Source organism: Panulirus ornatus, chromosome 21 (assembly GCF_036320965.1).
Source record: "Panulirus ornatus isolate Po-2019 chromosome 21, ASM3632096v1, whole genome shotgun sequence".
NCBI lineage: Eukaryota > Metazoa > Arthropoda > Malacostraca > Decapoda > Palinuridae > Panulirus > Panulirus ornatus.
Window position 1 is genome coordinate 18,193,721 of NC_092244.1, and position 27,890 is coordinate 18,221,610.

The 27,890-nt window shown below is 42.3% G+C and overlaps 1 protein-coding gene across 1 annotated transcript in view; it reads left to right on the plus strand.

The window, feature by feature from the left end:
* Positions 1 to 27,890, plus strand: part of LOC139756394 (junctional adhesion molecule 2A-like) — a 474,666-nt gene that overhangs the window by 208,410 nt on the left and 238,366 nt on the right. The gene's annotated exons all lie outside the window — the stretch shown is intronic.

The window sequence follows — 27,890 nt, forward strand, 5'->3', positions numbered from 1 at the left end:
TATATATATATATATATATATATATATATATATATATATATATATATATATATTCGAGTACATAGTATTCGAATAGTCATTTCCCTATTAGGGGCTATCATAGCATAGCAGTAGCACTCCCGCCTGTTGCGCAGGGATCCCGGGTTCGACCCTGGTTGTTGGAGGTTTGTATGATATATATATATATATATATATATATATATATATATATATATATATATATATATATGCATATATATATATATATATATATATATATATATATATATATATATATATATATATATATATATATATATATTCGAGTACATAGTATTCGAATAGTCATTTCCCTATCAGGGGCGATCATAGCATAGCAGTAGCGCTATAAAGGTGAAATCCCATTTCAGTAAGAGTTCAGATAATCTTATCTAACATGTAATTTCTCTATACATGTTTCACGGAGACAATCCGTCTCATCTGGTGCAAACAATTCAGAAAGTTTTCTAAATCCCAACACCACCACACAAAGTCCGTCTTTCCTCTCTCCTCAAAGCTGTCGTTAAAACGATTATAAAGATAATCTGATGTTACCAATCTGCATTCGTAGATACAGAACTCATAAAGCAGACTAACAAATAACTGTAACATTACACCACTTAACATAGTCATATCCTGTTACATCAGAATTAATGTGGGTGTTATGAAATATACTGTACCAAACTTTTTGAATAATGATACCGTGATATTTGTTTCCTCCTACATCTGCATACGAGCTCTGGTTACGTTAATTCCGTGAGATCTGAACGTTTGAGGTGGATCGTCATATCTAACACAATAAAAGTCCATGACAATGATATCAGGAAACACGCACGACATATGATGATCTGGTTCATCAAATTTTCCACTTTATATCGACACCGATTCCTGCTTCTACAGCTCGAGTGACCATCACTTCTACAGGTCGAGTGACCATCACTTCTACAGGTCGAGTGACCATCACTTCTACAGGTCGAGTGACCATCACTTCTACAGCTCGAGTGACCATCACTTCTACAGAAGTTAAAAATAAAACAAAAAAAACACTGCAATTGTGTTCAACGGTTATGGGGAAGAGAAAATAAATATACAGCAGTTCTTAAGAATTATAATGAAGATTTTCGAAACGTCAGAAATGACTGCCACATACAGACTTGTTGATAAACAACGTACTGAAATGTCGAAGGGGACACGTCTCTCTCTCACTCACTCGTCTGGTTTCCAATAATACAAGTATTTCCCCTGGTGTATGCTGAGCTGAGGGCTGCGGAAACGCACCCTTGAAGAGCAGGATTTAGGAGAATAAGGAAGGGGAGGGGTTTTCCCCAGCGGATTCAACGTTACGCTCCTCTGCATCTCTCCTCATTTTCTTTAAAAACACCTCCATCATCACTGCCTTCCTTCTCACCACTGGTATACCGTACCTAAGACAAGACCTCATGGTGTCATCTTTCACCATATACAAGACTCTGTCTCCTTCTCTCTATGGAGAATCTTACGTAATGGTCCGTGAAGTTTCATTGCCTTAGATTAAGGGTCGGCATGAGTCTATTCTTTTTCTTTTTTTCTTTAGAATCTATACCTTGAGAGAATTTACGTTTGAACTCTGCATATGTGCAACAGAACTAAAGACAAAAAAGGTTCGAACGTTAAATGCGAAAAAGAGACACTCTTATGGATTGTAGGAATGATCCAAGTTACACAGATCTTGGGGATTACAACCTGGAAACTGAGAAGACAAGAAAAGTAGGAATCCTAGAGACGGAGTAAAACATAAAATCAAAATATATGTGTAGAATATATCAAAATAAATCATAAGCGCAGAAGACGAGGACCATTAGAATGTGTGCAGCCAGCACGTAAGTGGAGCAAAAAGTGCTTGTGTTTGTGTATGTGTAAGAGTGGAAGAGACAGACTGATGTTAAATAGTTACAAACGAAGCTATGGAGGAAATAGAATGACTTAAAGTTAAAAAACATCTTAAACTCGAAATTATGTGGTAATGAGGAATTCAGAGGAAGAATGTCAGTGCACTGTAACACAGATACGAGATCAAGATGACAAACTGTTAGGAAATGACACACAGGGGAGGCAGGCTAGGATGGTCTCACAAAGGAAGGACGGAGTACAGTTTTCAGGGCGGCGACTCTCGTGCAAAGCGTTAGTCCTTAGGCAGAGCAACAAGTACAGGGCTTCCAGTATACATACATCCACAGACTCTGTGTTCCCTGGAACTCTTTGTACTACTAGAACATCTGGCACTCACACAGACCGTCTGGCCTCACCTGCAGGGAATAAATGGACTATTCTTTCGACTGTAGATGCACGCAGACACGGAGGACAGGAAAACCCAAGGGAGACACGTAAATTATACTGATTCAACAAAGTTCTGAGCTTCAAAGGAAAAGAACTCTTGAATGAAAGAGGAGAGTAGCACAACCTGCAAAATGCGCCACACATGTGTGCTCATGCGAGCAAAAGAGAAGGAACAAATATCTGGGAATACTCGAAGCCAGACAATATCTCGATGATATCGCAAGGGCCATTCCTTGAGTCTACACACAGTGATCGAAATTCTGGGAAAATGTCACTATCATTTGACAACAGCGCCAGACAATTCGATATTCTTTTTTTCTTTTTTTTGCAACGTACTTGAGCAGGAATAAGCTTTTACAAACTTTATTTTTTTGAGAGGTTTTCCCCTCCCGCAGTCAGAGAGAGAGAGAGAGAGAGAGAGAGAGAGAGAGAGAGAGAGAGAGAGAGAGAGAGAGAGAGAGAGAGAGAGAGAGAGGGGGGGGGGGAGAGGGAGAGGGAGAGAGAGAGAGAGAGAGAGAGAGAGAGAGAGAGAGAGAGAGATGGAGACGTGGGTTTGACTCGTACTTGCCATGTAGCGAGGATAGGCTGAGACTTCATGTGTTGGTGTCTTCTAACCCTGGCGTGGAATATTTTTTCTCTAATAATGACAGAACAAACTGGAGGCATTTCATGAAAATCTTGAAGCTAATACTTCTCTCTGTAGGTGACTATTCAACCGATGTCTTTCTTTTTTTCATTCTCTTTTTTTTCCGCAGAAAAAAAAGAGCATAAAAAAATCGCAACTTCACAGGTCACTGAAAATTCTTTTCGCAGAAAAGTGTGGTGGAGCAGAGGGTGAGGCGTCCGTACCATCCCCATGTTCCCCAGCCTACGCAGAGAGCAAGCAGTACTGAAGCACTAATACCAGGAGGCTTATGGAGCTGACCAACTGGAGATGAGAGATAACACAGGAGGAGAGGCACGGTAGTACACATAATGCATCTATGCATTACTTGTGACGGTGCGGAATGAGAGGTCTATAGGCACAATTGCTTTATAAACAAGAAAGTGCGACGATTTTAATGAAAAAAATAGGAAAGCACCAACGCAGCCGTTTTTAACTGAGGTGGGCAAGTAAAGATGACGTGCCAGGCGAAGATTCGCTCGAGCAGATCTTCGCGAAGAAAACCAAAGCTGAGAGAGAACACTGGGTGGCAGTGAGTATGGGTGGAGTATCAAAATTTAGACTCTATGGTACTGGGGATAGGAAGCCAGAGTACGCTATCCATCTTACCGTGTTGGAATGAGACAGAAGCGTACGTGGCCTTACCTTACTGACGTTTGTATCTGTAGCGCAACAGGTAGAGATGACCAGAACCATTGTGTAGCAGAACAACAGACCAACAAGTTACTGACGACGAACGTGAGCTGTGGTGCTGCTGCTGTTGTGTTTGTGTGTGTGCCGGGAGTCAGAGAAACGTCGGTAGAATGTGTGTGTGAGAAAGACGAATAGAAACTAATGTATTAAAGTTGTTGTTTGTGGTCAACTGAAACCGTAATTAAGGCTCGACGGAATCTGGTGAAAACCATTTGAAAATATCTTTCTTTAGTAACCGACCTATGAAATCACCATGTGACCTTGACCTTTGACCCCCCAACCACCCCTAAAACTTCATCAAACACGGGACTCAGTGTGCAGTGTGTGCGTGCACGTCGTGAGAAATATACACACGATCGTACACAGGCACGTACACAGTGCCAGCGACAAACTACCACGATGAACTGCTGTGTTGCCGGCAACGAAGACATGAAGACTACCTTGGCCATCCGGGCGAGGAGGGAGCAGATGGTTCTGAGATGAGGAAATGTAGAGAGACACCAGAAAGAACGATCGAAGACGTGAATGAGAAACACGATAACGAGCGCACGGAGGTCGACGAAAGTATCTGACCTGAAATTTCTCCAGGGTTATCAACGGGACGATATTCCCATGTGACGACCAGGTATAGTTACCTGTCCCCGCCCGTCAGGTACACAGAGGTTCAGCACAAGGACCCTCAGGATATGCCGTCCATGTTGATCTTACAAACTACAGGAAACTCTTAAGCTACGGCATTCACAGTCCCTCTGTGAGCCACAACCTCCGACAGCGGAAATGGTAAAAGAAGGAAGAAGCGGAACCCATTTCTGAAAGATTTCGTCGCTCTTACATCGCTTCCCCAATTCTGCCATTTATCTCTTTTTTTCCCCCGGGGAAAATATGTCACTAGTTTTTTTTTCCCCATGAGCCATTGTCTACAGCTACCACCAATTTACAACTGAATAGTCAGTGCTGTAAACGGCTGCCTGTTGCCTTTCGGTTTCTACAATGCTTCTGTTTTTATTCCTCTAGAAAACTTGATGGTGAGCTTGCAGTGAGGTTTCATAGCCCGTGTGTGTGTGTGTGTGTGTGTGTGTGTGTGTGTGTGTGTGTGTGTGTGTGTGTGTGTGTGTGTGTGTGTGTGTGTGGCGACGACGAATCAAAAAGTACTACACGTGGATGACATACCACTGAGCGCGGAAATTCATAGCGTTTTATAAGTGACACAACAAAAATATGTAGGAATTCAGACTTTCATTCTCGTGTGTTCGCTATTCCTATATTCTCAAGTGGTTACATGATATGTTTTTCTAAGTACTTTGAGAGCAAGCGATATTCTGAAATTTCTCACATTTCCCTCCGCAGTGGTGTTCCTAAGTTCTGCCCTGTGGCCCTTGAGCACCAAGGTCCGATCCCTGAGTACGAAGGAACGACTCTTGGATACGATAGCCTTGGCCCTCGAATCAAAGGCTAGACCGTCAACCTATGCGTCGTACGACTGGTGCCCCGGGTCGCACCGCACCGTCGTGCTCAAAGGTCGTACCGTCTCGTCGATAGGTTTCAGGGTGGGTGCCTCTTAGATATGAATTGCCTCTGAACACTGACTATGCGGGTTATGGCCGGAAGAACCAATTGTTAGGATACCATTACATGTCTTTGCCCTCACAGGCAGTGACCTCTCTCTCTCTCTCTCTCTCTCTCTCTCTCTCTCTCTCTCTCTCTCTCTCTCTCTCTCTCTCTCTCTCTCTCTCTCTCTCTCCCTCCGCGCTCCACAACGTACCCAGGACCTTCGCCCTCCTTCCTCACTCACCCTAGGGGTTCCACTTCAGCTCCCATATTTCCCTTCCATCTGCTGCCTTTTGTCCACTCCCACCGCATCTAAAACACCCAGCTTCATTGTGGTTTCTTTCGTTGCAGCAACCTTCCAATATATTTGAATCACGGGCCTCGCGGTTTATTCTCAGCCCATGACAATGGAGGAAGAGGGGAGAAAAAATACATATGTATATATATCCCAGCATCTAGGATCTTGTCATCATGATTCGTCTTCTCTCTCTCTGTGTCTCTCTGTCTCTCCCTCGAAGAACCAGCTGCCTCATCAATATCTCCTGATGACACGATGATCAACTCGATGCATTCACACGCACGGATTCCATTACCAGTCCTGTCTCGACGGACAGATGAAGCGCATATTCTGCCACTGTAACTGTCAGCGAATCTCGGTGTCACGTCTGGAGGGGCTGCTACTGTCACGCTTAAACCTCTTCTGTCACACTTGGGGACATTCACTGTCACGTTTAAACCTCTTCTGTCACACTTGGGGACATTCACTGTCACGCTTAAACCTCTTCTGTCACACTTGGGGACATTCACTGTCACGTTTAAACCTCTTCTGTCACACCTGGGGACTTTCATTGTCACGCTTAAACTTCTTCTGTCACACCTGGGGGCCATTCACTCTCACGCTTAAACCTCTTCTGTCACACTTGGGGACATTCACTGTCACGCTTAAAACTCTTCTGTCACACTTGGGGACATTCACTGTCACGCTTAAACCTCTTCTGTCACACCTGGGGCCATTCACTCTCACGCTTAAACCTCTTTGTCACACTTGGGGACATTCATTGTCACGCTTAAACCTCTTCTGTCACACTTGGGGACATTCACAGTCACGCTTAAGCCATTCTGTCACACTTGGGGACATTCACTGTCACGCCTACATGTTTTCACAGTTACATTAATAAACTTTCACTGCCACACCATGACGATTTTATGGTCAAGCATTGAAGATTTTCACTGTCGCTCCACACTATCGTCGTCATCCCTAGACTTTCACTTTCACACCTTATAACTTTCACTGACACACCAAGAAACTCACTGTAACAGGGTTCACTGTCACACCTTGGAACTTTCACTGTCACACCAACAAACTCACTGTTACAGAGGCTTTCACTGTCACACCTTGAAACTTTCACTGTCACACCAACAAACTCACTGTTACAGAGGCTTTCACTGTCACACCTTGAAACTTTCACTGTCACACCTACAAACTCACTGTTACAGAGGCTTTCACTGTCACACCTTGAAACTTTCACTGCCACACCAAGAAACTCACTGTTACAGAGGCTTTCACTGTTACACCTTGAAACTTTCACTGTCACACCTACAAACTCACTGTTACAGAGGCTTTCACTGTCACACCAACAAACTCACTGTTACAGAGGCTTTCACTGTCACACCTTGAAACTTTCACTGTCACACCAACAAACTCACTGTTACAGAGGCTTTCACTGTCACACCTTGAAACTTTCACTGTCACACCTACAAACTCACTGTTACAGAGGCTTTCACTGTAACACCTTGAAACTTTCACTGTCACACCAAGAAACTCACTGTTACAGAGGCTTTCACTGTAACACCTTGAAACTTTCACTGTCACACCAAGAAACTCACTGTTACAGAGGCTTTCACCGTAACACCTTGAAACTTTCACTGTCACACCAAGAAACTCACAGTTACAGAGGCTTTCACTGTCACACCATGAAACTTTCACTGTCACACCAAGAAACTCACAGTTACAGAGGCTTTCACTGTCACACCTTGAAACTTTCACCGGCACACTATGAAAGTCTCAGTGCTCCTTTCTAGAGAGTCGCTGTCGCACCTACAAACCAGTTTCATATGCAAGAAATAATAGTGTAAAGATTACAGTATGATGTATACAGATGATGATGTATACATATGACATATAAGACGTGTATGTCAGGCGATGTGACACTGTCATTCACTCTCTCATAACCTTACCGACCAACACTGGTCATTCTCTCAGCCACACTCATACTGGCCAACACTGGTACTGAATCTCCCACACAATCACTGACTAGCAGTGTAAATTCCCTATCCCACACTTATACCGGCTAGCAACACTGCCATTCACTCTTTCGCATTCATACTGGCCAACACTGTCATTCACTCTCCCACACTCATATTGACCAACACTGTCATTCACTCTCTCACGCTCATATTGACCAACACTGTCATTCACTCTCTCACGCTCATGCTGGCCAACTGTCATTCACTATCCCACACTCATACAGGCCAACACTGTTCATTCACTGCCTAACGCTGTCATTCACTCTTCCACGTTCATACTGGCCAACTTTGTCACTCATAGTCATAGTGGCCAACACTGTCATTCACTATCCCATACTCATACTGGCCAACACTGTCATTCACTATCCCATACTCATACTGGCCAACACTGTCATTCACTGTCCCATACTCATACTGGCCAACACTGTCATTCACTATCCCATACTCATACTGGCCAACACTGTCATTCACTGTCCCATACTCATACTGGCCAACACTCATTCACTATCCCATACTCATACTGGCCAACACTGTCATTCACTGTCCCATACTCATACTGGCCAATACTGTCATTCACTATCCCATACTCATACTGGCCAACACTGTCATTCACTGTCCCATACTCATACTGGCCAACACTGTCATTCACCCTCCGACACTCATACTTGTCAAGGGTGTCACTCACACTTATACTACTGGCCCATCCTGCTTGGTGCGAACACACAAAACCAAACCTCAAAACCTCGGCCACTTCCTCTGACATGGAAAAATGCTCACATATTATAATCAATGTAAGAAATTTTCAGGGGCTCAGAATTAGCAAAATATCACATCATGAATATTGCCATAAGCGCTAACGTTGAAACATGCTATTAGTTAGCGCAGTGGGGGTTCATTCTGTTCCTCCGGGGGCAAAAGAATGCTACCCGCCTCAGCGAATAAGGCTGATATTTCATCGCTCTCTAAGCGGGTGTTGGACCGTCGCGCAGAGGCAGCGTGGGGAAGGCTAACATGGAGACAAAGATTCGAGGCTTACACACATAAATTGGTTAAATTATTTCTAGCGAATGGGGTTGGGCGGAGGAAGACCTGCCTGTACTGTAGCTTGGGTGGAGGACGACCTGCCTGTACTGTAGCTTGGGTGGAGGACGACCTGCCTGTACTGTAGCTTGGGTGGAGGACGACCTGCCTGTACTGTAGCTTGGGTGGAGGAAGACCGGATGGTACAATAGCCTTGGTGGAGGATGACCTGGTGGTACAGTAGCTTGGGTGGAGGACGACCTGATAGTACAGTAGATTGGGTGGAGGACGACCTGATAGTACAGTAGAATGGGTGGAGGACGACCTGATAGTACAGTAGCTTGGGTGGAGTACCACCTGGTGGTACAGTAGCTTGGGTGGAGGACATGATGGTACAGTAGCTTGAGTGGAGTACGACCTGGTGATACAGCAACTTGGGTGGAGGAATAACCCGCTGGCACAGCAGCTCGGGTGGAGGACTGATCCACTGGTACAGCAACTTGGGTGGAGGATGACCCACTGGTACAGCAGCTTAGGTGGAGGACTGATCCGCTGCCACAGCAGCTTGGGTGGATGACGGCCCACGAGCACATCAACTTGGGTGAAGGACGATGAAGGACGACCTTCTGCGGCAACAGCACTGGCTTGGGTGAAAGACGATCCGTTCGTTTCACAGATACAAAGACCACACAGACCTAACGTTCAAGAGAGGTGGTCTGGCTTTAGCCTAAATAGAAAAAAAAAAGATCCCCCTTGTAAGCAGTAAACGGAAAGGATAGAAAAGCAAAGGCTCTCTTCCCATCCTCCATTCCCTCCGGCACACGCTGGCAGGAAAACAGGCAGAAAAAATACCTTGTAGAACTAATAAGCCCGAAGGAAATTTTATCATAGGATAGTCATAGGGTAGAATGAACATGACTATGCCATGCATCCCATCACCAACAACATGCATCCCTTCACTTTTCCTTATAAAAAGAACACTAAGGATAAACTTTAGCTCCAGCCTCTCGACTTACCATGCCTATATCATCCCTGATGTTGAAGAATGATACTTTTGAATATACTAAAGGTGTTGCTCTGAATAACATTTCAGGGAGCTTATTTCACACATCAACAATGTCGTTGGTAAAGAAATATTCATAACTGTCCAGATCAACTCGGTGACGTCTAAGTTTTAATCATTTACTCTTATCAGTAATACTGGAGCTACTGTAAAGAAATGTTCAATATCGACATTGTTGAATCCTTTAAGTATTTCGAAACATTCACTTAATCTGCCCCGGAAGCGCCTCTTACTTAGGGAGAACAAATGGCATCTGCCATTTACTAGATCGTTCAGCGATTTTATCTAGATTCTCTTGTAATCTTAGCTTATCTTCTTCAGTTAATATGGCATTGCCGATCTTTGTGTCATCTGCAAATCTGGACACTAGGTTATCTAGCCCTACGTTAATATAAACATCGTTAATATAAATGATGAAAAGGATAGGGCCAAGTATGGATCCCCTGGGGGACTCCACTCATAACAGGTGACCACGGTGATGATTCCCCCATTCATCACGACTCTCTGCTTCCTATCACGTCACCAGGCTTTTATCCAATTTCCTGTGCAACCAGTAATCCCCAAGGCCCGGACTTTGTGCATCAATTTAACGCGGGGGACTTTGTCGACAGCTTTCTGGGAGTACATCAATAATACATCTATCGTTTTTGTCTTGTCGTAAGTACTGAATAAGGCATGATAAAATTCAAGGAGGTTTGTAAGGCATGATCAGCTTCTAAAACTCTGCTGTGTATTATTGATCAAGCTGTGTTGTTGCAGGTAGGCGACTTTTATCTCATAATCGACGTCAGAAGTTTACATATAATTGATGTGATGCTAATAGGATGGTAATCATTACCAGGCAATTCGCGGCTTCCCTTTTGCATAAAGAAGTGACGTCTGCCAGTCTTCAGCCCTGTGGGACTATTTCCATCCTGCAGTGATCTATTGAAAATCTGGGTTAACGGTGCGGCAATAACGTGTTTGACGTTTTTAATCACCCGTGGATAGAAACGATCAGGTCCTGGACTTTTATTAGTCTTCAACTTATCTGTGTTCGTACTTCTCTAACTGTGACGGAATATTTTTGTATCGTGTGTGTGCTTTTTAACATTGTCCCAAAATTCGTGTCGCTAATTTCTAGCGCAAAAGAAAAGTTTGCTCAGGGTTTGCTATGCTTTTATCGTCCACAATTGGTTCTACATCCTCGTTTACTAAGGGTCCTATTTCACTTCTTATATGTTTCTTATTATTGATATATCTATAAAATCTCTTATATCAATTGCTATCTTTTGTAATGCGCACTTCGTATTCTCTCTTGGCATCTTTGATAAGGACTTTCACTTGTCCTCTAATTGTGTTATACTGCATCGCAAGATTTGAATCATTGTCCGATTTCTTAAGCTTATAGAGTTTATTTCTGCGCCGTACAGCTCTTGCACTATCTTCAATGTAACATTCAGGCTTGCTGTTGGTTTCTTGTTTCTATCATGCATGGGACTGAATGTGACTTGATGGTGCATAAACTGGAACTTAAAACTGGCTCATAATTCTTCTGGGCATGAACCAACAAGGGTGAGGCTCTTTAATGCATCGAGCAGTCCATTAAAATCCGCCCTTTTAAAGTTGGGGGTAATTGTACTGGTTTTAGGGGAGTCGGTTTTGATATCCTCGGCAAACATAACCATGTTATGATTACAAGTGGCTAGATGTTCTCCAAGACGAGTATTAGCTACTAAGAACTCCTGAGATGCAAGAACTAAATCATGCCCATCAGCTTCACTCGTCAGCCTGGTTTGGTGACGATTTGGTAGAGAAAACTGTCGACGACAAAGTTGATAATTCTCGTACAGCAGCTTGGTTGTTGGACAATCCGCTGCGACGACAGCTTGGGTGAGGGACGACCCACTGCTGCAGTAGCATGGGCATGGATGGAGGACGACCTACTGATACAACAGCATGGGCTTGGATGGAGGACGACCTTCCGGTATAGGGCTTGGGACGAGGTCAACTCCCTGGTACAGAGGTGTGAGTGGAGGACGACCCGCTAGCACAGGGCACGGGTGGAAGACGATTAACTGGTACAGCAACGTGAGTGGAGGAGAAACTTTTAGTACAGGGCTTGGGTAGAGGAAGACTCACTAGTACAACAGCGTGAGTGGAGGACGACTCACTGGTAAAGTAGTGTGAGTGGAGAACGATTCGTTGGTAAAGGAACGTGAGTGGAAGACGACTCGCCAGTACAGGGCTTAGGTGGAGGACGACCCATTCGTACAAAAAGCCTTCCGTACAGGGCTTTGAATCAAAACATCAGCCATCTCTCCAGCAGTGTCTGTCCTTGTCTACGACAAATTAAAGAACCTTATTCAGTATCATCTGTAACCAAAGCCTGCGTGATCTGGTGGTGAGGAACGATGGTGTAGGTGAGTAGGTTAGGACAGGTATGATCATGGCCATGACCACGAGGAATTCTTGGTTCCATGGGAGGTGCCAGAACCTGTACATACTGGACAGGAAGACTTTCACTTGTGTGAATCTCTTGTTAATACGATTTTCTTTTCTCCGTCTCTCTCTTCATTTCCGTTTCACATGCGTACATCACACAAGCAGTGTACCTCCCGATCACATACATGAAACGTGCCTCCCCCTAACACATACTTACAGTGTACCACCTTATCACATACCTCTAGAATGCCTCACTATTAATTACCGACAATGTACCTGTCTGTCACATACATACAGTGTGTCTCCCTATCACATATCAAGAGTGCACTACCCTATCACATACCTACAGTGTACCTCCCTATCACATACCTACAGTGTACCTCCCTATCACATAGCTACAGTGTACCTCCCTATCACATACCTACAGTGTACCTCCCTATCACATACCTACAGTGTACCTCCCTATCACATACCTACAGTGTACCTCCCTATCACATACCTACAGTGTACCTTCCTATCACATACCTATAGTGTACCTCCCTATCACATACCTACAGTGTACCTTCCTATCACATACCTACAGTAAGTTTCCCCATGACACTTCCAACGTACCTCACTATCCACTTTCTCAACTTCCGCTTCCTCAAAGCCCCTCGGGATCTCAACATCAATAACGACCTCCAAGTATTTACTAGTGTCGTACTCTGTTTCTGACGCCACTTCTCCTTTTTTTTTTTGAGTCTGGCGGGTGCGACCTTTGGGTCGGAAAGTGCGACGTCTGACCTTACCGTTCATGTTTGACCAATCTTTAAATATTCAGGCCAAGCCGTTGTCTAATATACTAATGATCGTACTGTAATGCTCAGGGGTTAATTATCTATTTGCCCTAGAAACTCCCGCATCGCACCTCACATTACTTCGCTAGGGTAGAGTGAGAGGGGCGGGAGCCGGGGGCTGGAACCCCCACTTCTCGTAGTGACAGGATAAAGGCACGCAAGTGTGAATATATGTACATATGTATATGTCTGTGTATGTGTATGTATAAGTATGTATATGCTGATATGTATATGTATGTATATGTGCGTGTATGGGCGTTTATGTATACATATGTGTATATGTATATTCTTCGTCTGTATCCCTGGCGCTACCTCGCTGACGCTAGGAACAGCGATTAAGTATAATGAATAATATATATATATATACACACACACACACACATATATATATATATATATATATATATATATATATATATATATATATATATATATATATATATATAGATAACATATATATACACACACACACACACACACACACACACACACACACACACACACACATATATATATATATATATATATATATATATATATATATATATATATATGTGTGTGTGTGTGTGTGTGTGTATATCTTTCTTTCTTTCATACTATTCGCCATTTCCCGCCTCAGCGAGGTAGCGTTAAGAACAGAGGACTGGGCCTCTGAGGGAACATCCTCACCTTCCCCCCCCCTCCCTGTTCCCTCCTTTGGAAAACAAAAAAATTAGAGGGGAAGATTTCCAGCCCTCCCGCTCCCTTCCCTTTTAGTCGCCTTCTACGACACGCAGGGAATACGTGGGAAGTATTCTTTCTCCCCTATCCCTATATATATATATATATATATATATATATATATATATATATATATATATATATATATATATATATATATATATATATATATCAACCCGGTCAAGCAAGCGAACACTGTTGCCATTACCATCAATAGCATAAGACCCATCATCATAACCATCAGTGTCACCAACATTATTATCAACGGACTCGAACCTGTTATAACACATTTGAAATAAATTAAAAACTTTTCTAATTCACAGGCGACTCTGCTCCATCAATTCTCATTCATAGGGGCAAATAATGTGTAAATCCCAGCAGAATGAAGGTACATGTCGATAAAGGAAATTGCACATATTGAAAAGCGTAAAAGAACGCAGGGCGAATGCGTCAACATTTGCTCTTTTACAGACACTGGGACTTTAAGGGATTTTTTTCTTTCTTTTTTTTTTCCTCATGTATGAGAACTTGCGTCATTGTGTACATCTGCCTCATCTATATATATCTGTGTCTTTATTTACGCTTTCATATTTTTTTTCTGTTTTTTTTTTCTTGGATTGCGTTGGGCCGTTGTGCGGCAGAGGAAGCGGGAGGGTGGGCGGGTGCTTTCCCTCGGCGAAGTTCCCTTATTATTTTTCAAGTTGTAAGCCTTTCTGCTCCAGGGACATCATTCTCTCCCACAGTAATGCAGCCATTCATTCCACACACAACCATTTCATTCACAGTGTTCCAAACAATAATGTTTTGACCTTCGTATTCTATATCTTTTGTTTCGTCTTTCTTTCATGTTTTCACACAACCTAGAAGAAATTTACATATGTATATGTGCGTGTGTGGACGTGTATGTATATGTGTGTGTGGGTGGGTTGGGCCACTTCTTTCGTCTGTTTCCTTGCGCTACCTCGCTAACGCGGGAGACAGCGACAAAGTATAATAAATAAAATAAATAAATATCTATTTTACAAAACTCTGAGGGAGACCTCCTCTCGACAGCAAATATTTACAATGACAAGGGATCGTACTACAAACGTATCATAATGAGCAACATAACTGTTCGTTCCAGTTGACGGCAGAGCCAACCTGGTGGTGGGGGTTGGGGAGGTTAACCCTTCCATTCGAATCCCACGCGATTACCGACAATAACTTATGAAACAAATGCAAGCCCATGTGAATACATTCAACATTACTTATCATTCACAATGTGCATAAAGTAACAGCAAACAACAGAATATATATATATATATTATATATATATATATCTATATATATATATATTATATATATATATATTTTTTTTTTTTCAAACTATTCGCCATTTCCCGCGTCAGCGAGGTAGCGTTAAGAACAGAGGACTGGGCCTCTTGAGGGAACCTCCCTCCCGACAGCAATATTTACAATGACAAGGGATCGTGCTACAAACGTATCATAATGAGCAACATAACTGTTCGTTCCAGTTGACGGCAGAGCCAACCTGGTGGTGGTTGGGGAAGGTTTTAACCCTTCCATTCGAATCCACGCGATTACCGACAATAACTTATGAAACAAATGCAAGCCCATGTGAATACATTCAACATTACTTATCATTCACAATGTGCATAATGAAACAGCAAACAACAGAATAAATATATATATATATCAACCCGGTCAAGCAAGCGAACACTGTTGCCATTACCATCAATAGCATAAGACCCATCATCATAACCATCAGTGTCACCAACATTATTATCAACGGACCTCGAACCTGTTATAACACATTTGAAATAAATTAAAAACTTTTCTAATTCACAGGCGACTCTGCTCCATCAATTCTCATTCATAGGGCAAATAATGTGTAAATCCCAGCAGAATGAAGGTACATGTCGATAATGGAAATTGCACATATTGAAAAGCGTAAAAGAACGCAGGGCGAATGCGTCAACATTTGCTCTTTTACAGACACTGGGACTTTAAGGGATTTTTTTTTCTTTCTTTTTTTTTCCTCATGTATGAGAACTTGCGTCATTGTGTACATCTGCCTCATCTATATATATCTGTGTCTTTATTTACGCTTTCATATTTTTTTTTCTGTTTTTTTTTTTTCTTTTTTTTTCCTCATGTATGAGAACTTGCGTCATTGTGTACATCTGCCTCATCTATATATATCTGTGTCTTTATTTACGCTTTCATATTTTTTTTTCTGTTTTTTTTTTTTCTTTTTTTTTCCTCATGTATGAGAACTTGCGTCATTGTGTACATCTGCCTCATCTATATATATCTGTGTCTTTATTTACGCTTTCATATTTTTTTTTCTGTTTTTTTTTTTTCTTTTTTTTTCCTCATGTATGAGAACTTGCGTCATTGTGTACATCTGCCTCATCTATATATATCTGTGTCTTTATTTACGCTTTCATAGTTCTTTTTTTGTTTTTTTTTTTTTTTTATTTTTCCAAAAGAAGGAACAGAGAAGGGGCCAGGTGAGGATATTCCCTCAAAGGCCCAGTCCTCTGTTCTTAACGCTACCTCGCTAACGCGGGAGACAGCGACAAAGTATAATAAATAAAATAAATAATATATATATATATTATATATATATATATCTATATATATATATATCTATATATATATATATCAACACACACACACACACACACACACACACACTCATATATATATATATAATATATATATAAATATATATATATATATTTTTTTTTTTTTTTTTTTTTTTATTTTTCCAAAAGAAGGAACAGAGAAGGGGCCAGGTGAGGATATTCCCTCAAAGGCCCAGTCCTCTGTTCTTAACGCTACCTCGCTAACGCGGGAGACAGCGACAAAGTATAATAAATAAAATAAATAATATATATATATAAATATATATATATATCAACCCGGTCAAGCAAGCGAACACTGTTGCCATTACCATCAATAGCATAAGACCCATCATCATAACCATCAGTGTCACCAACATTATTATCAACGGACCTCGAACCTGTTATAACACATTTGAAATAAATTAAAAACTTTTCTAATTCACAGGCGACTCTGCTCCATCAATTCTCATTCATAGGGCAAATAATGTGTAAATCCCAGCAGAATGAAGGTACATGTCGATAATGGAAATTGCACATATTGAAAAGCGTAAAAGAACGCAGGGCGAATGCGTCAACATTTGCTCTTTTACAGACACTGGGACTTTAAGGGATTTTTTTTTCTTTCTTTTTTTTTCCTCATGTATGAGAACTTGCGTCATTGTGTACATCTGCCTCATCTATATATATCTGTGTCTTTATTTACGCTTTCATATTTTTTTTTTTTTCAAACTATTCGCCATTTCCCGCGTCAGCGAGGTAGCGTTAAGAACAGAGAACTGGGCCACTGAGGGAATATCCTCACCTGGCCCCCTTCTCTGTTCCTTCTTTTGGAAAATTAAAAAAAATTGAGAGGGGAGGATTTCCAGCCCCCGCTCCCTCCCTTTTTAGTCGCCTTCTACGACACGCAGGGAATACGTGGGAAGTATTCTTTCTCCCCTATCCCCAGGGATAATATATATATATATATATATATATATATATATATATATATATATATATATATATATATATATTATCCCTGGGGATAGGGGATTAAGAATACTTCCCACGTATTCCCTGCGTGTCATAGAAGGCGACTAAAAGGGGAGGGAGCGGGGGGGCTGGAAATCCTCCCCTCTCGTTTTTTTTTAATTTTCCAAAAGAAGGAACAGAGGGGGCCAGGTGAGGATATTCCAAAAAAGGCCCAGTCCTCTGTTCTTAACGCTACCTCGCTAACGCGGGAAATGGCGAATAGTTTAAAAAAAAATATACATATATATATATATATATATATATATATATATATATATATATATATATATATGTGTGTGTGTGTTAGTGGTTTTGATGCACGAGACCGGGTTATAGTGATGGGTGATTTGAATGCAAAGGTGAGTAATGTGGCAGTTGAGGGAATAATTGGTATACATGGGGTGTTCAGTGTTGTAAATGGAAATAGTGAAGAGCTTGTAGATTTATGTGCTGAAAAAGGACTGATGATTGGGAATACCTGGTTTAAAAAGCGAGATATACATAAGTATACTTATGTAAATAGGAGAGATGGCCAGAGAGCGTTATTGGATTACGTGTTAATTGACAGGCGCGCGAAAGAGAGACTTTTGGATGTTAATGTGCTGAGAGGTGCAACTGGAGGGATGTCTGATCATTATCTTGTGGAGGCTAAGGTGAAGATTTGTATGGGTTTCAGAAAAGAAGAGTGAATGTTGGGGTGAAGAGGGTGGTGAGAGTAAGTGAGCTTGGGAAGGAGACTTGTGTGAGGAAGTACCAGGAGAGACTGAGTACAGAATGGAAAAAGGTGAGAACAATGGAAGTAAGGGGAGTGGGGGAGGAATGGGATGTATTTAGGGAATCAGTGATGAATTGCGCAAAAGATGCTTGTGGTATGAGAAGAGTGGGAGGTGGGTTGATTAGAAAGGGTAGTGAGTGGTGGGATGAAGAAGTAAGAGTATTAGTGAAAGAGAAGAGAGAGGCTTTTGGACGATTTTTGCAGGGAAAAAATGCAATTGAGTGGGAGACGTATAAAAGAAAGAGACAGGAGGTCAAGAGAAAGGTGCAAGAGGTGAAAAAAAGGGCAAATGAGAGGTGGGGTGAGAGAGTATCATTAAATTTTAGGGAGAATAAAAAGATGTTCTGGAAGGAGGTAAACAAAGTGCGTAAGACAAGGGAGCAAATGGGAACTTCAGTGAAGGGCGCAAATGGGGAGGTGATAACAAGTAGTGGTGATGTGAGAAGGAGATGGAGTGAGTATTTTGAAGGTTTGTTGAATGTGTTTCTTGAAAGAGTGGCAGATATAGGGTGTTTTGGTCGAGGTGGTGTGCAAAGTGCGAGGGTTAGGGAAAATGATTTGGTAAACAGAGAAGAGGTAGTAAAAGCTTTGCGGAAGATGAAAGCCGGCAAGGCAGCAGGTTTGGATGGTATTGCAGTGGAATTTATTAAAAAAGGGGGTGACTGTATTGTTGACTGGTTGGTAAGGTTATTTAATGTATGTATGACTCATGGTGAGGTGCCTGAGGATTGGCGGAATGCGTGCATAGTGCCATTGTACAAAGGCAAAGGGGATAAGAGTGAGTGCTCAAATTACAGAGGTATAAGTTTATTGAGTATTCCTGGCAAATTATATGGGAGGGTATTGATTGAGAGGGTGAAGGCATGTACAGAGCATCAGATTGGGGAAGAGCAGTGTGGTTTCAGAAGTGGTAGAGGATGTGTGGATCAGGTGTTTGCTTTGAAGAATGTATGTGAGAAATACTTAGAAAAGCAAATGGATTTGTCTGTAGCATTTATGGATCTGGAGAAGGCATATGATAGAGTTGATAGAGATGCTCTGTGGAAGGTATTAAGAATATATGGTGTGGGAGGCAAGTTGTTAGAAGCAGTGAAAAGTTTTTATCGAGGATGTAAGGCATGTGTACGTGTAGGAAGAGAGGAAAGTGATTGGTTCTCAGTGAATGTAGGTTTGCGGCAGGGGTGTGTGATGTCTCCATGGTTGTTTAATTTGTTTATGGATGGGGTTGTTAGGGAGGTAAATGCAAGAGTTTTGGAAAGAGGGGCAAGTATGAAGTCTGTTGGGGATGAGAGAGCTTGGGAAGTGAGTCAGTTGTTGTTCGCTGATGATACAGCGCTGGTGGCTGATTCATGTGAGAAACTACAGAAGCTGGTGACTGAGTTTGGTAAAGTGTGTGAAAGAAGAAAGTTAAGAGTAAATGTGAATAAGAGCAAGGTTATTAGGTACAGTAGGGTTGAGGGTCAAGTCAACTGGGAGGTGAGTTTGAATGGAGAAAAACTGGAGGAAGTGAAGTGTTTTAGATATCTGGGAGTGGATCTGGCAGCGGATGGAACCATGGAAGTGAAAGTGGATCATAGGGTGGGGGAGGGGGCGAAAATTCTGGGAGCCTTGAAGAATGTGTGGAAGTCGAGAACATTATCTCGGAGAGCAAAAATGGGTATGTTTGAAGGAATAGTGGTTCCAACAATGTTGTATGGTTGCGAGGCGTGGACTATGGATAGAGTTGTGCGCAGGAGGATGGATGTGCTGGAAATGAGATGTTTGAGGACAATGTGTGGTGTGAGGTGGTTTGATCGAGTAAGTAACGTAAGGGTAAGAGAGATGTGTGGAAATAAAAAGAGCGTGGTTGAGAGAGCAGAGGAGGGTGTTTTGAAATGGTTTGGTCACATGGAGAGAATGAGTGAGGAAAGATTGACCAAGAGGATATATGTGTCGGAGGTGGAGGGAACGAGGAGAAGAGGGAGACCAAATTGGAGGTGGAAAGATGGAGTGAAAAAGATTTTGTGTGATCGGGGCCTGAACATGCAGGAGGGTGAAAGGAGGGCAAGGAAGAGAATGAATTGGAGCGATGTGGTATACCGGGGTTGACGTGCTGTCAATGGATTGAATCAAGGCATGTGAAGCGTCTAGGGTAAACCATGGAAAGCTGTGTAGGTATGTATATTTGCGTGTGTGGACGTATGTATATACATGTGTATGGGAGTGGGTTGGGCCATTTCTTTCGTCTGTTTCCTTGCGCTACCTCGCAAACGCGGGAGACAGCGACAAAGTATAATAAAAAAAAATAATATATATATATATATATATATATATATATATATATATATATATATATATATATATATATATATATATATATATATATATCAACCCGGTCAAGCAAGGGAACACTGATGCCATTACCATCAATAGCATAAGACCCATCATCATAACCATCAGTGTCACCAACATTATTATCAACGGACTCGAACCTGTTATAACACATTTGAAATAAATTAAAAACTTTTCTAATTCACAGGCGACTCTGCTCCATCAATTCTCATTCATAGGGGCAAATAATGTGTAAATCCCAGCAGAATGAAGGTACATGTCGATAAAGGAAATTGCACATATTGAAAAGCGTAAAAGAACGCAGGGCGAATGCGTCAACATTTGCTCTTTTACAGACACTGGGACATTAAGGGATTTTTTTTCTTTCTTTTTTTTTTCCTCATGTATGAGAACTTGCGTCATTGTGTACATCTGCCTCATCTATATATATCTGTGTCTTTATTTACGCTTTCATATTTTTTTTCTGTTTTTTTTTTCTAGGATTGCGTTGGGCCGTTGTGCGGCAGAGGAAGCGGAAGGGTGGGCGGGTGCTTTCCCTCGGCGAAGTTCCCTTATTATTTTTCAAGTTGTAAACCTTTCTGCTCCAGGGACATCATTCTCTCCCACAGTAATGCAGCCATTCATTCCACACACAACCATTTCATTCACAGTATTCCAAACAATAATGTTTTGACCTTCGTATTCTATATCTTTTGTTTCGTCTTTCTCTCATGTTTTCACACAACCTAGAAGAAATTTACATATGTGTATGTGCGTGTGTGGACGTGTATGTATATGTGTGTGTGGGTGGGTTGGGCCACTTCTTTCGTCTGTTTCCTTGCGCTACCTCGCTAACGCGGGAGACAGCGACAAAGTATAATAAATAAAATAAATAAATATCTATTTTACAAAACTCTGAGGGAGACCTCCTCCCGACAGCAAATATTTACAATGACAAGGGATCGTGCTACAAACGTATCATAATGAGCCACATAACTGTTCGTTCCAGTTGACGGCAGAGCCAACCTGGTGGTGGGAGTTGGGGAGGTTAACCCTTCCGTTCGAATCCCACGCGATTACCGACAATAACTTATGAAACAAATGCAAGTCCATGTGAATACATTCAACATGACTTATCATTCACAATGTGCATAGTGAAACAGCAGACAACAGAGAATATATATGTGTGTATATATATATATATATATATATATATATATATATATATATATATATATATATATATATATATATATATATATATATTATCCCTGGGGATAGGGGACAAAGAATACTTCCCACGTATTCCCTGCGTGTCGTAGAAGGCGACTAAAAGGGAAGGGAGCGGATGGCTGGAAATCCTCCCCTCTCGTTTTTTTTTTTTTATTTTTCCAAAAGAAGGAACAGAGAAGGGGGCCAGGTGAGGATATTCCCTCAAAGGCCCAGTCCTCTGTTCTTAGCGCTACCTCGCTAACGCGGGAAATGGCGAATAGTATGAAAGAAATATATATATATATATATATATATATATATATATATATATATATATATATATATATATATATATATATATATATATATAAAGATGAACGTCAGCGGGTTTCTGTGACTGACATCTCGTGACGGAATACGAATATTTATCTTCGGGAAATAATGATCAAAGTTAAGGCTCAGTATTGTCGGCGAATATCATGATATTCAAATGCGGTGAGGGGAAATGTACCGTATATTCTGCATGATGAGTTAATAACATGTCGTCTGCATGATTTCTCTCATGTTGCACATAAAAACTTCAATAACTTAAGTCTTTGTTTTCCATGCCATCCATACTGCCTTGATTACGTCCCATGGGTATGGTGGCATGTACTTCCTTATCACATACCTACAGTGTACCTCCCCATCACATACCTACAGTGTACCTCCCTACCACATACCTACAGTGTACCTCCCCATCACATACCTCCAGTGTACCTCCCCATCACATACCTACAGTGTACCTCCCTATCACATACCTACAGTGTACCTCCCCATCACATACCTACAGTGTACCTCCCCATCACATACCTACAGTGTACCTCCCTACCACATACCTACAGTGTACCTCCCCATCACATACCTCCAGTGTACCTCCCCATCACATACCTACAGTGTACCTTCCTATCACATACCTACAATTACCTCCCTATCATACCTATCACATACCTACAGTGTCCCCCTATCATATCTATCACATACCTACAGTGTACTCCTATCATACCTATCACATACCTACTGTGTACCCCTATCATACCTATCACATACCTACAGTGTACCTCTATCATACCTATCACATACCTACAGTGTACCCCTATCATACCTTTCACATACCTACAGTGTACCCCTATCATATACCTCCAGCATACCTCACTCTCCACTTCCCTCACCTCCACCTCCAAACCGATACGACCATTGGGTATGATGGTGTGGCCTTCGACCTGACTCTCTTTCACGGTCCGTGCTCGAGGAGATTCGTGACTCTCTCTATATATATTTTTTCCTCCAGTGAACATTAGCAAAAGATATCCTAAGACCCGACGCTCTAACAGGGTAAGACCTCTTTTTGCCTCCTCCAGGCATCATCAGTATGTATGACTCGCTCAACTTTAGTTTGATACAGCGCATAAGTCATTCGTTCCGTCCTCTGCTCCCTGGAGAACCAGCAGCAAGGAAAATAAGCGTAATGGCCCATGTGTTGGTGGAGGAATGGTGGGAGGTGGGGGAGAGAGGCAAGCTGAGTAGTTTCACGAATTTCATGCCTTGCTTTGAGCATTTACTGCCTCACCAAATACAGGCAGGCAACATCTGGGGCTGAGTGAGTGCTTCCTGTAGCCCATAGCCTGCAGGACTCCTGTAACTTGTTATGTATCATGTAGCCCATAGCCTGCAGGACTCCTGTAACTTGTTATGTATCATGTAGCCCATAGCCTGCAGGACTCCTGTAACTTGTTATGTATCATGTAGCCCACGTCCTGCAGGACTCCTGTAACTTGTTATGTATCATGTAGCCCATGGCCTGCAGGACTCCTGTAACTTGTTATGTATCATGTAGCCCATGGCCTGCAGGACTCCTGTAACTTGTTATGTATCATGTAGCCCGTGGCCTGCAGGACTCCTGTAACTTGTTATGTATCATGTAGCCCATAGCCTGCAGGACTCCTGTAACTTGTTATGTATCATGTAGCCCGTGGCCTGCAGGACTCCTGTAACTTGTTATGTATCATGTAGCCCATGGCCTGCAGGACTCCTGTAACTTGTTATGTATCATGTAGCCCGTGGCCTGCAGGACTCCTGTAACTTGTTATGTATCATGTAGCCCGTGGCCTGCAGGACTCCTGTAACTTGTTATGTATCATGTAGCCCATAGCCTGCAGGACTCCTGTAACTTGTTATGTATCATGTAGCCCATAGCCTGCAGGACTCCTGTAACTTGTTATGTATCATGTAGCTCATGGCCTGCAGGACTCCTGTAACTTGTTATGCATCATGTAGCCCATGGCCTGCAGGACTCCTGTAACTTCTCGAGTTTCATGTAACCCACAACCACCAGGGCACTGGAAGGTGTCTACCAGTGTACCACACAACCACCAGGCTACTGTAGTTTGGTATGTATACACTGCGCCTCATAACCATCTCCCTTGTTTTCACATTACATTCTTTTTTTCCTCTCTCTCTCTCTCTCTCTCTCTCTCTCTCTCTCTCTCTCTCTCTCTCTCTCTCTCTCTCTCGGGGGGGTTAGAATGGAAGCAGTCTGGGTCCGCTGGTAAGATCCGAGGATTTGCCAGGTTATAATAGGCAAGCACTTACAGCTTTATTGAAGATATATTCTGATCCTTTGTGCTGCCTCTTCCCGCTGGCGAGTGGACATTTCCCAGCTCCGTGTCCTAATACTTGGCAAAGATCATTTTCTTTTTTCCGATAATTACGGTTGTCGTGATTAAGACGACCTTAAATAGATATTCTGGAGAGATATCGTCTTATTTTAAGAGTTATCGTCTTATTTTAAGAGATATCGGTTTATTTTAGGATATATCGTCTTATTTTAAGTGATATCGTCTTACTTTAGGAGTTATCCTTTTATTTTAGGAGATATCGTCTTATCTTAGGAGATATCGTCTTATTTTAAGTGATATCGTCTGATTCTAGAATTAACATCTTATTCTTTGGGAATGTCATATGTCTTTAGGGGCATTATTATAATATAGGGACTCAACTTACTTAAGGACATCATCTTTCTTTAGGGATATCATCTTACTTTGGAGACATCATTTTATCTAAGGGACATCATCTTACTTTAGAGATACCATCTTATTTTAGGGATATCATCTTTCTTTAGGGATAGCATTACATTTTGGGGATATCATCTTTCTTGACGAATATTATCTTAAGATATCACCATTCTCTACATACATGATCTCATTCAAACCATTTCATCTTTATAGATATGATCTCAATTTAACGATTTCATCTTTCTCTGAGGATATCATCTTATTTTAGGGATACCAACTTACTTTAGAGATACTATCTTACTTTAGGGATATCACTTACACTTTTGATGCATTCAGACTGACCCTACTATCGTTCACCAGTCAACAAGACGAACAGTTTGCTCCCCAGACACAGTCAGTGGTTGTTGAGGTCCCCTGTTGTGATAATGTTACAAGAAACAGCCGAAAATGGTGTATTAGTGGACGAGTGGCGTGGATGATGGGTTGGTTGTTTGAGATTTAGGTCTATCAACTGCCACGGGTCGTTAAGGCCAGCATCATCAAGCTACAGCCTTGTTACGATTCCCTGTTAAGATACTGTTACACAGACGATGCTTGTTACGGTCCCCTGTTAGGATACTGTTACACAGACGATGCATGTTACGGTCCCCTGTTAGGATAGTTACACAGACGATGCTTGTTACGGTCCCCTGTTAGGATAGTTACACAGACGATGCTTGTTACGGTCCCCTGTTAGGATACTGTTACACAGACGGTGCTTGTTACAGTCCCCTGTTAGGATACTGTTACACAAACAGTGCTTGTTACGGTCCCTTATTAGGATACTGTTACACAGACGGTGCTTGTTACGGTGCCCTGTTAGGATACTGTTACACAGACGGTGCTTGTTACGGTGCCCTGTTAGGATACTGTTACACAGACAATGCTTGTTACAGTCCCCTGCTAGGATACTGCTACACAAACAGTGCTTGTTACGGTCCCTTGTTAGGATACTGTTACACAGACGGTGCTTGTTACGGTCCCCTGTTAGGATACTGTTACACACACAGTGCTTGTTACGGTCCCTTGTTAGGATACTGTTACACACACAGTGCTTGTTACGGTCTCTTGTTAGGATACTGTTACACAGACGGTGCTTGTTACGGTGCCCCTGTTAGTGACTTCCTCACCTCACGATGTTCTAACACCCAGTAAACGATGATGAGGTTACGTACACAGGTGTTCTACACGGCCTCTCCCTTCATCCCGAGAGAGATAGATAGATAGGGATAGATAGATAGATAGATAGATAGATAGAGAGAGAGAGAGAGAGAGAGAGAGAGAGAGAGAGAGAGAGAGAGAGAGAGAGAGAGAGAGAGAGTGTGTCTGTGTGTGTGTGTGTGTGTGTGTGTGTGTGTGTGTGTGTGTGTGTCTGTGTGTGTGTGTGTGTGTGTGTGTGTGCGGGTGTTTGGAGACTACGTCTACCAATGGTTACATCAGGAGTGAGAAGTCGCCTTTCCTTCAAGGTCGTATGATCACCGTCAGTGGACGGAAAGGAGTACAATCTAGACAAGGACCGCCATCCTCCACAAGACTGGAGTCCCCAAGCGGCGGGGGAGACCATAAAAAAAATAACGAGTCCTGAGGTTGTATGAGAATATGGATGATACAAAGTTCTCTCTTTATGGTAACCGTATTTAGCAAGTGACAGATAAACAGATAAATAGACAGACATATAGGTGGATGAAAGAGAGAGAGAGAGAGAGAGAGAGAGAGAGAGAGAGAGAGAGAGAGAGAGAGAGAGAGAGAGAGAGAGAGAGTCAGCCACACCCTGGCTATCAGGGTGAGGGCGGGCTGGTTGGTGGGTGACCGGCCATCAGCTGCCGGCAGGGGGGGAGGTCCTGACCGATACCATCGCCATCCTCGGCGCCCGACCGCCCACCGCCCTGATAGCTTACTTCCTTCATCCCTCCCTCCCTTCCTCCCTCCCGCCTTCCCTCCCGCCCCTTCCCTCCCGTTCCCTCCCGCCCTCCCTCAAACTACGCCTCTCTACCATCCTCCTCTTTTCACTCCGTCTTATCTCGGTCCTTGCGTTACTCTTCATTCTGTGTATATCCAAACATCCATATTAGGTCATTTTCCTTCTCTCTCTCTCTCTCTCTCTCTCTCTCTCTCTCTCTCTCTCTCTCTCTCTCTCTCTCTCTCTCTCTCAGGCCCCTTTTCATGCACCAGTTAACGCTTGGCGTCGAGGAAGGCTTCTGTCTGTAACTGAACCATTCGACAAGAGAAACTTTTTCCCATTTATTTTATGTTTCATCCGTTCATCTTTCCTCCTTCCTTCCCTCCTCAACTCCACATTCCTAACTCCCTGGTTCCCTGGGCATCCCCTTCTGGCCTCAACCCCTCCCTGCCACTCCTGTGCACATATGCGATATGATTCTCGCCTGAGATCCTATAATATCCAAATTGTGTGGGTTTGATACATATATATATATATATATATATATATATATATATATATATATATTTTTTTTTTTTTTCTTCAAACTATTCGCCATTTCCCGCGTTAGCAAGGTAGCGTTAAGAACAGAGGACTGGGCCTCTGAGGGAATATCCTCACCTGGCCTCGTTCTCTGTTCCTTCTTTTGGAAAATTAAAAAAAAAAAAAAATGAGAGGGGAGGATTTCCAGCCCCCCGCTCCCTCCCCTTTTAGTCGCCTTCTACGACACGCAGGGAATACGTGGGAAGTATTCTTTCTCCCCTATCCCCAGGGATATATATATATATATATATATATATATATATATATATATATATATATATATATATATATATATATAGTTCGTGATTGATTTTGGAAGAGTGTGGGACAGGAGAAAGTTGAAAGTAAATGTGAATAAGAGCAAGTTTATTAGGTTCATCAGGGTTGAGGGACAAGTTAATTGGGGTGTAAGTTTGGATGAATGAAAAAAGAAAAATGGAGAAAGTGAAGTGATTTAGATATCTGGGTGGACTTGGCAGCGACTGGAACCATGCAAGCGGAAGTGAGTCAAAGGGTTGGGGAGCGGGCGAAGGTTCTGGGGGCGATGAAAAATGTGTGAAAAGTGAAACCGTTACCAAGGAGGGCAAAAATGGGTATGCTTGAAGGAATAGTAGTTCCAACAATATCAAATGGGTGTGAGGCAAGGGCGATAGATAGGGTTGTGCGGAGGGTAAATGTGTTGGAAATGAAATGTTTGAGGACAATATGTGGCGTGAGGTGGTTTGATCGCCTAAGTAATGAAAGGGTAAGAGAGACTGGAAATAAAGAG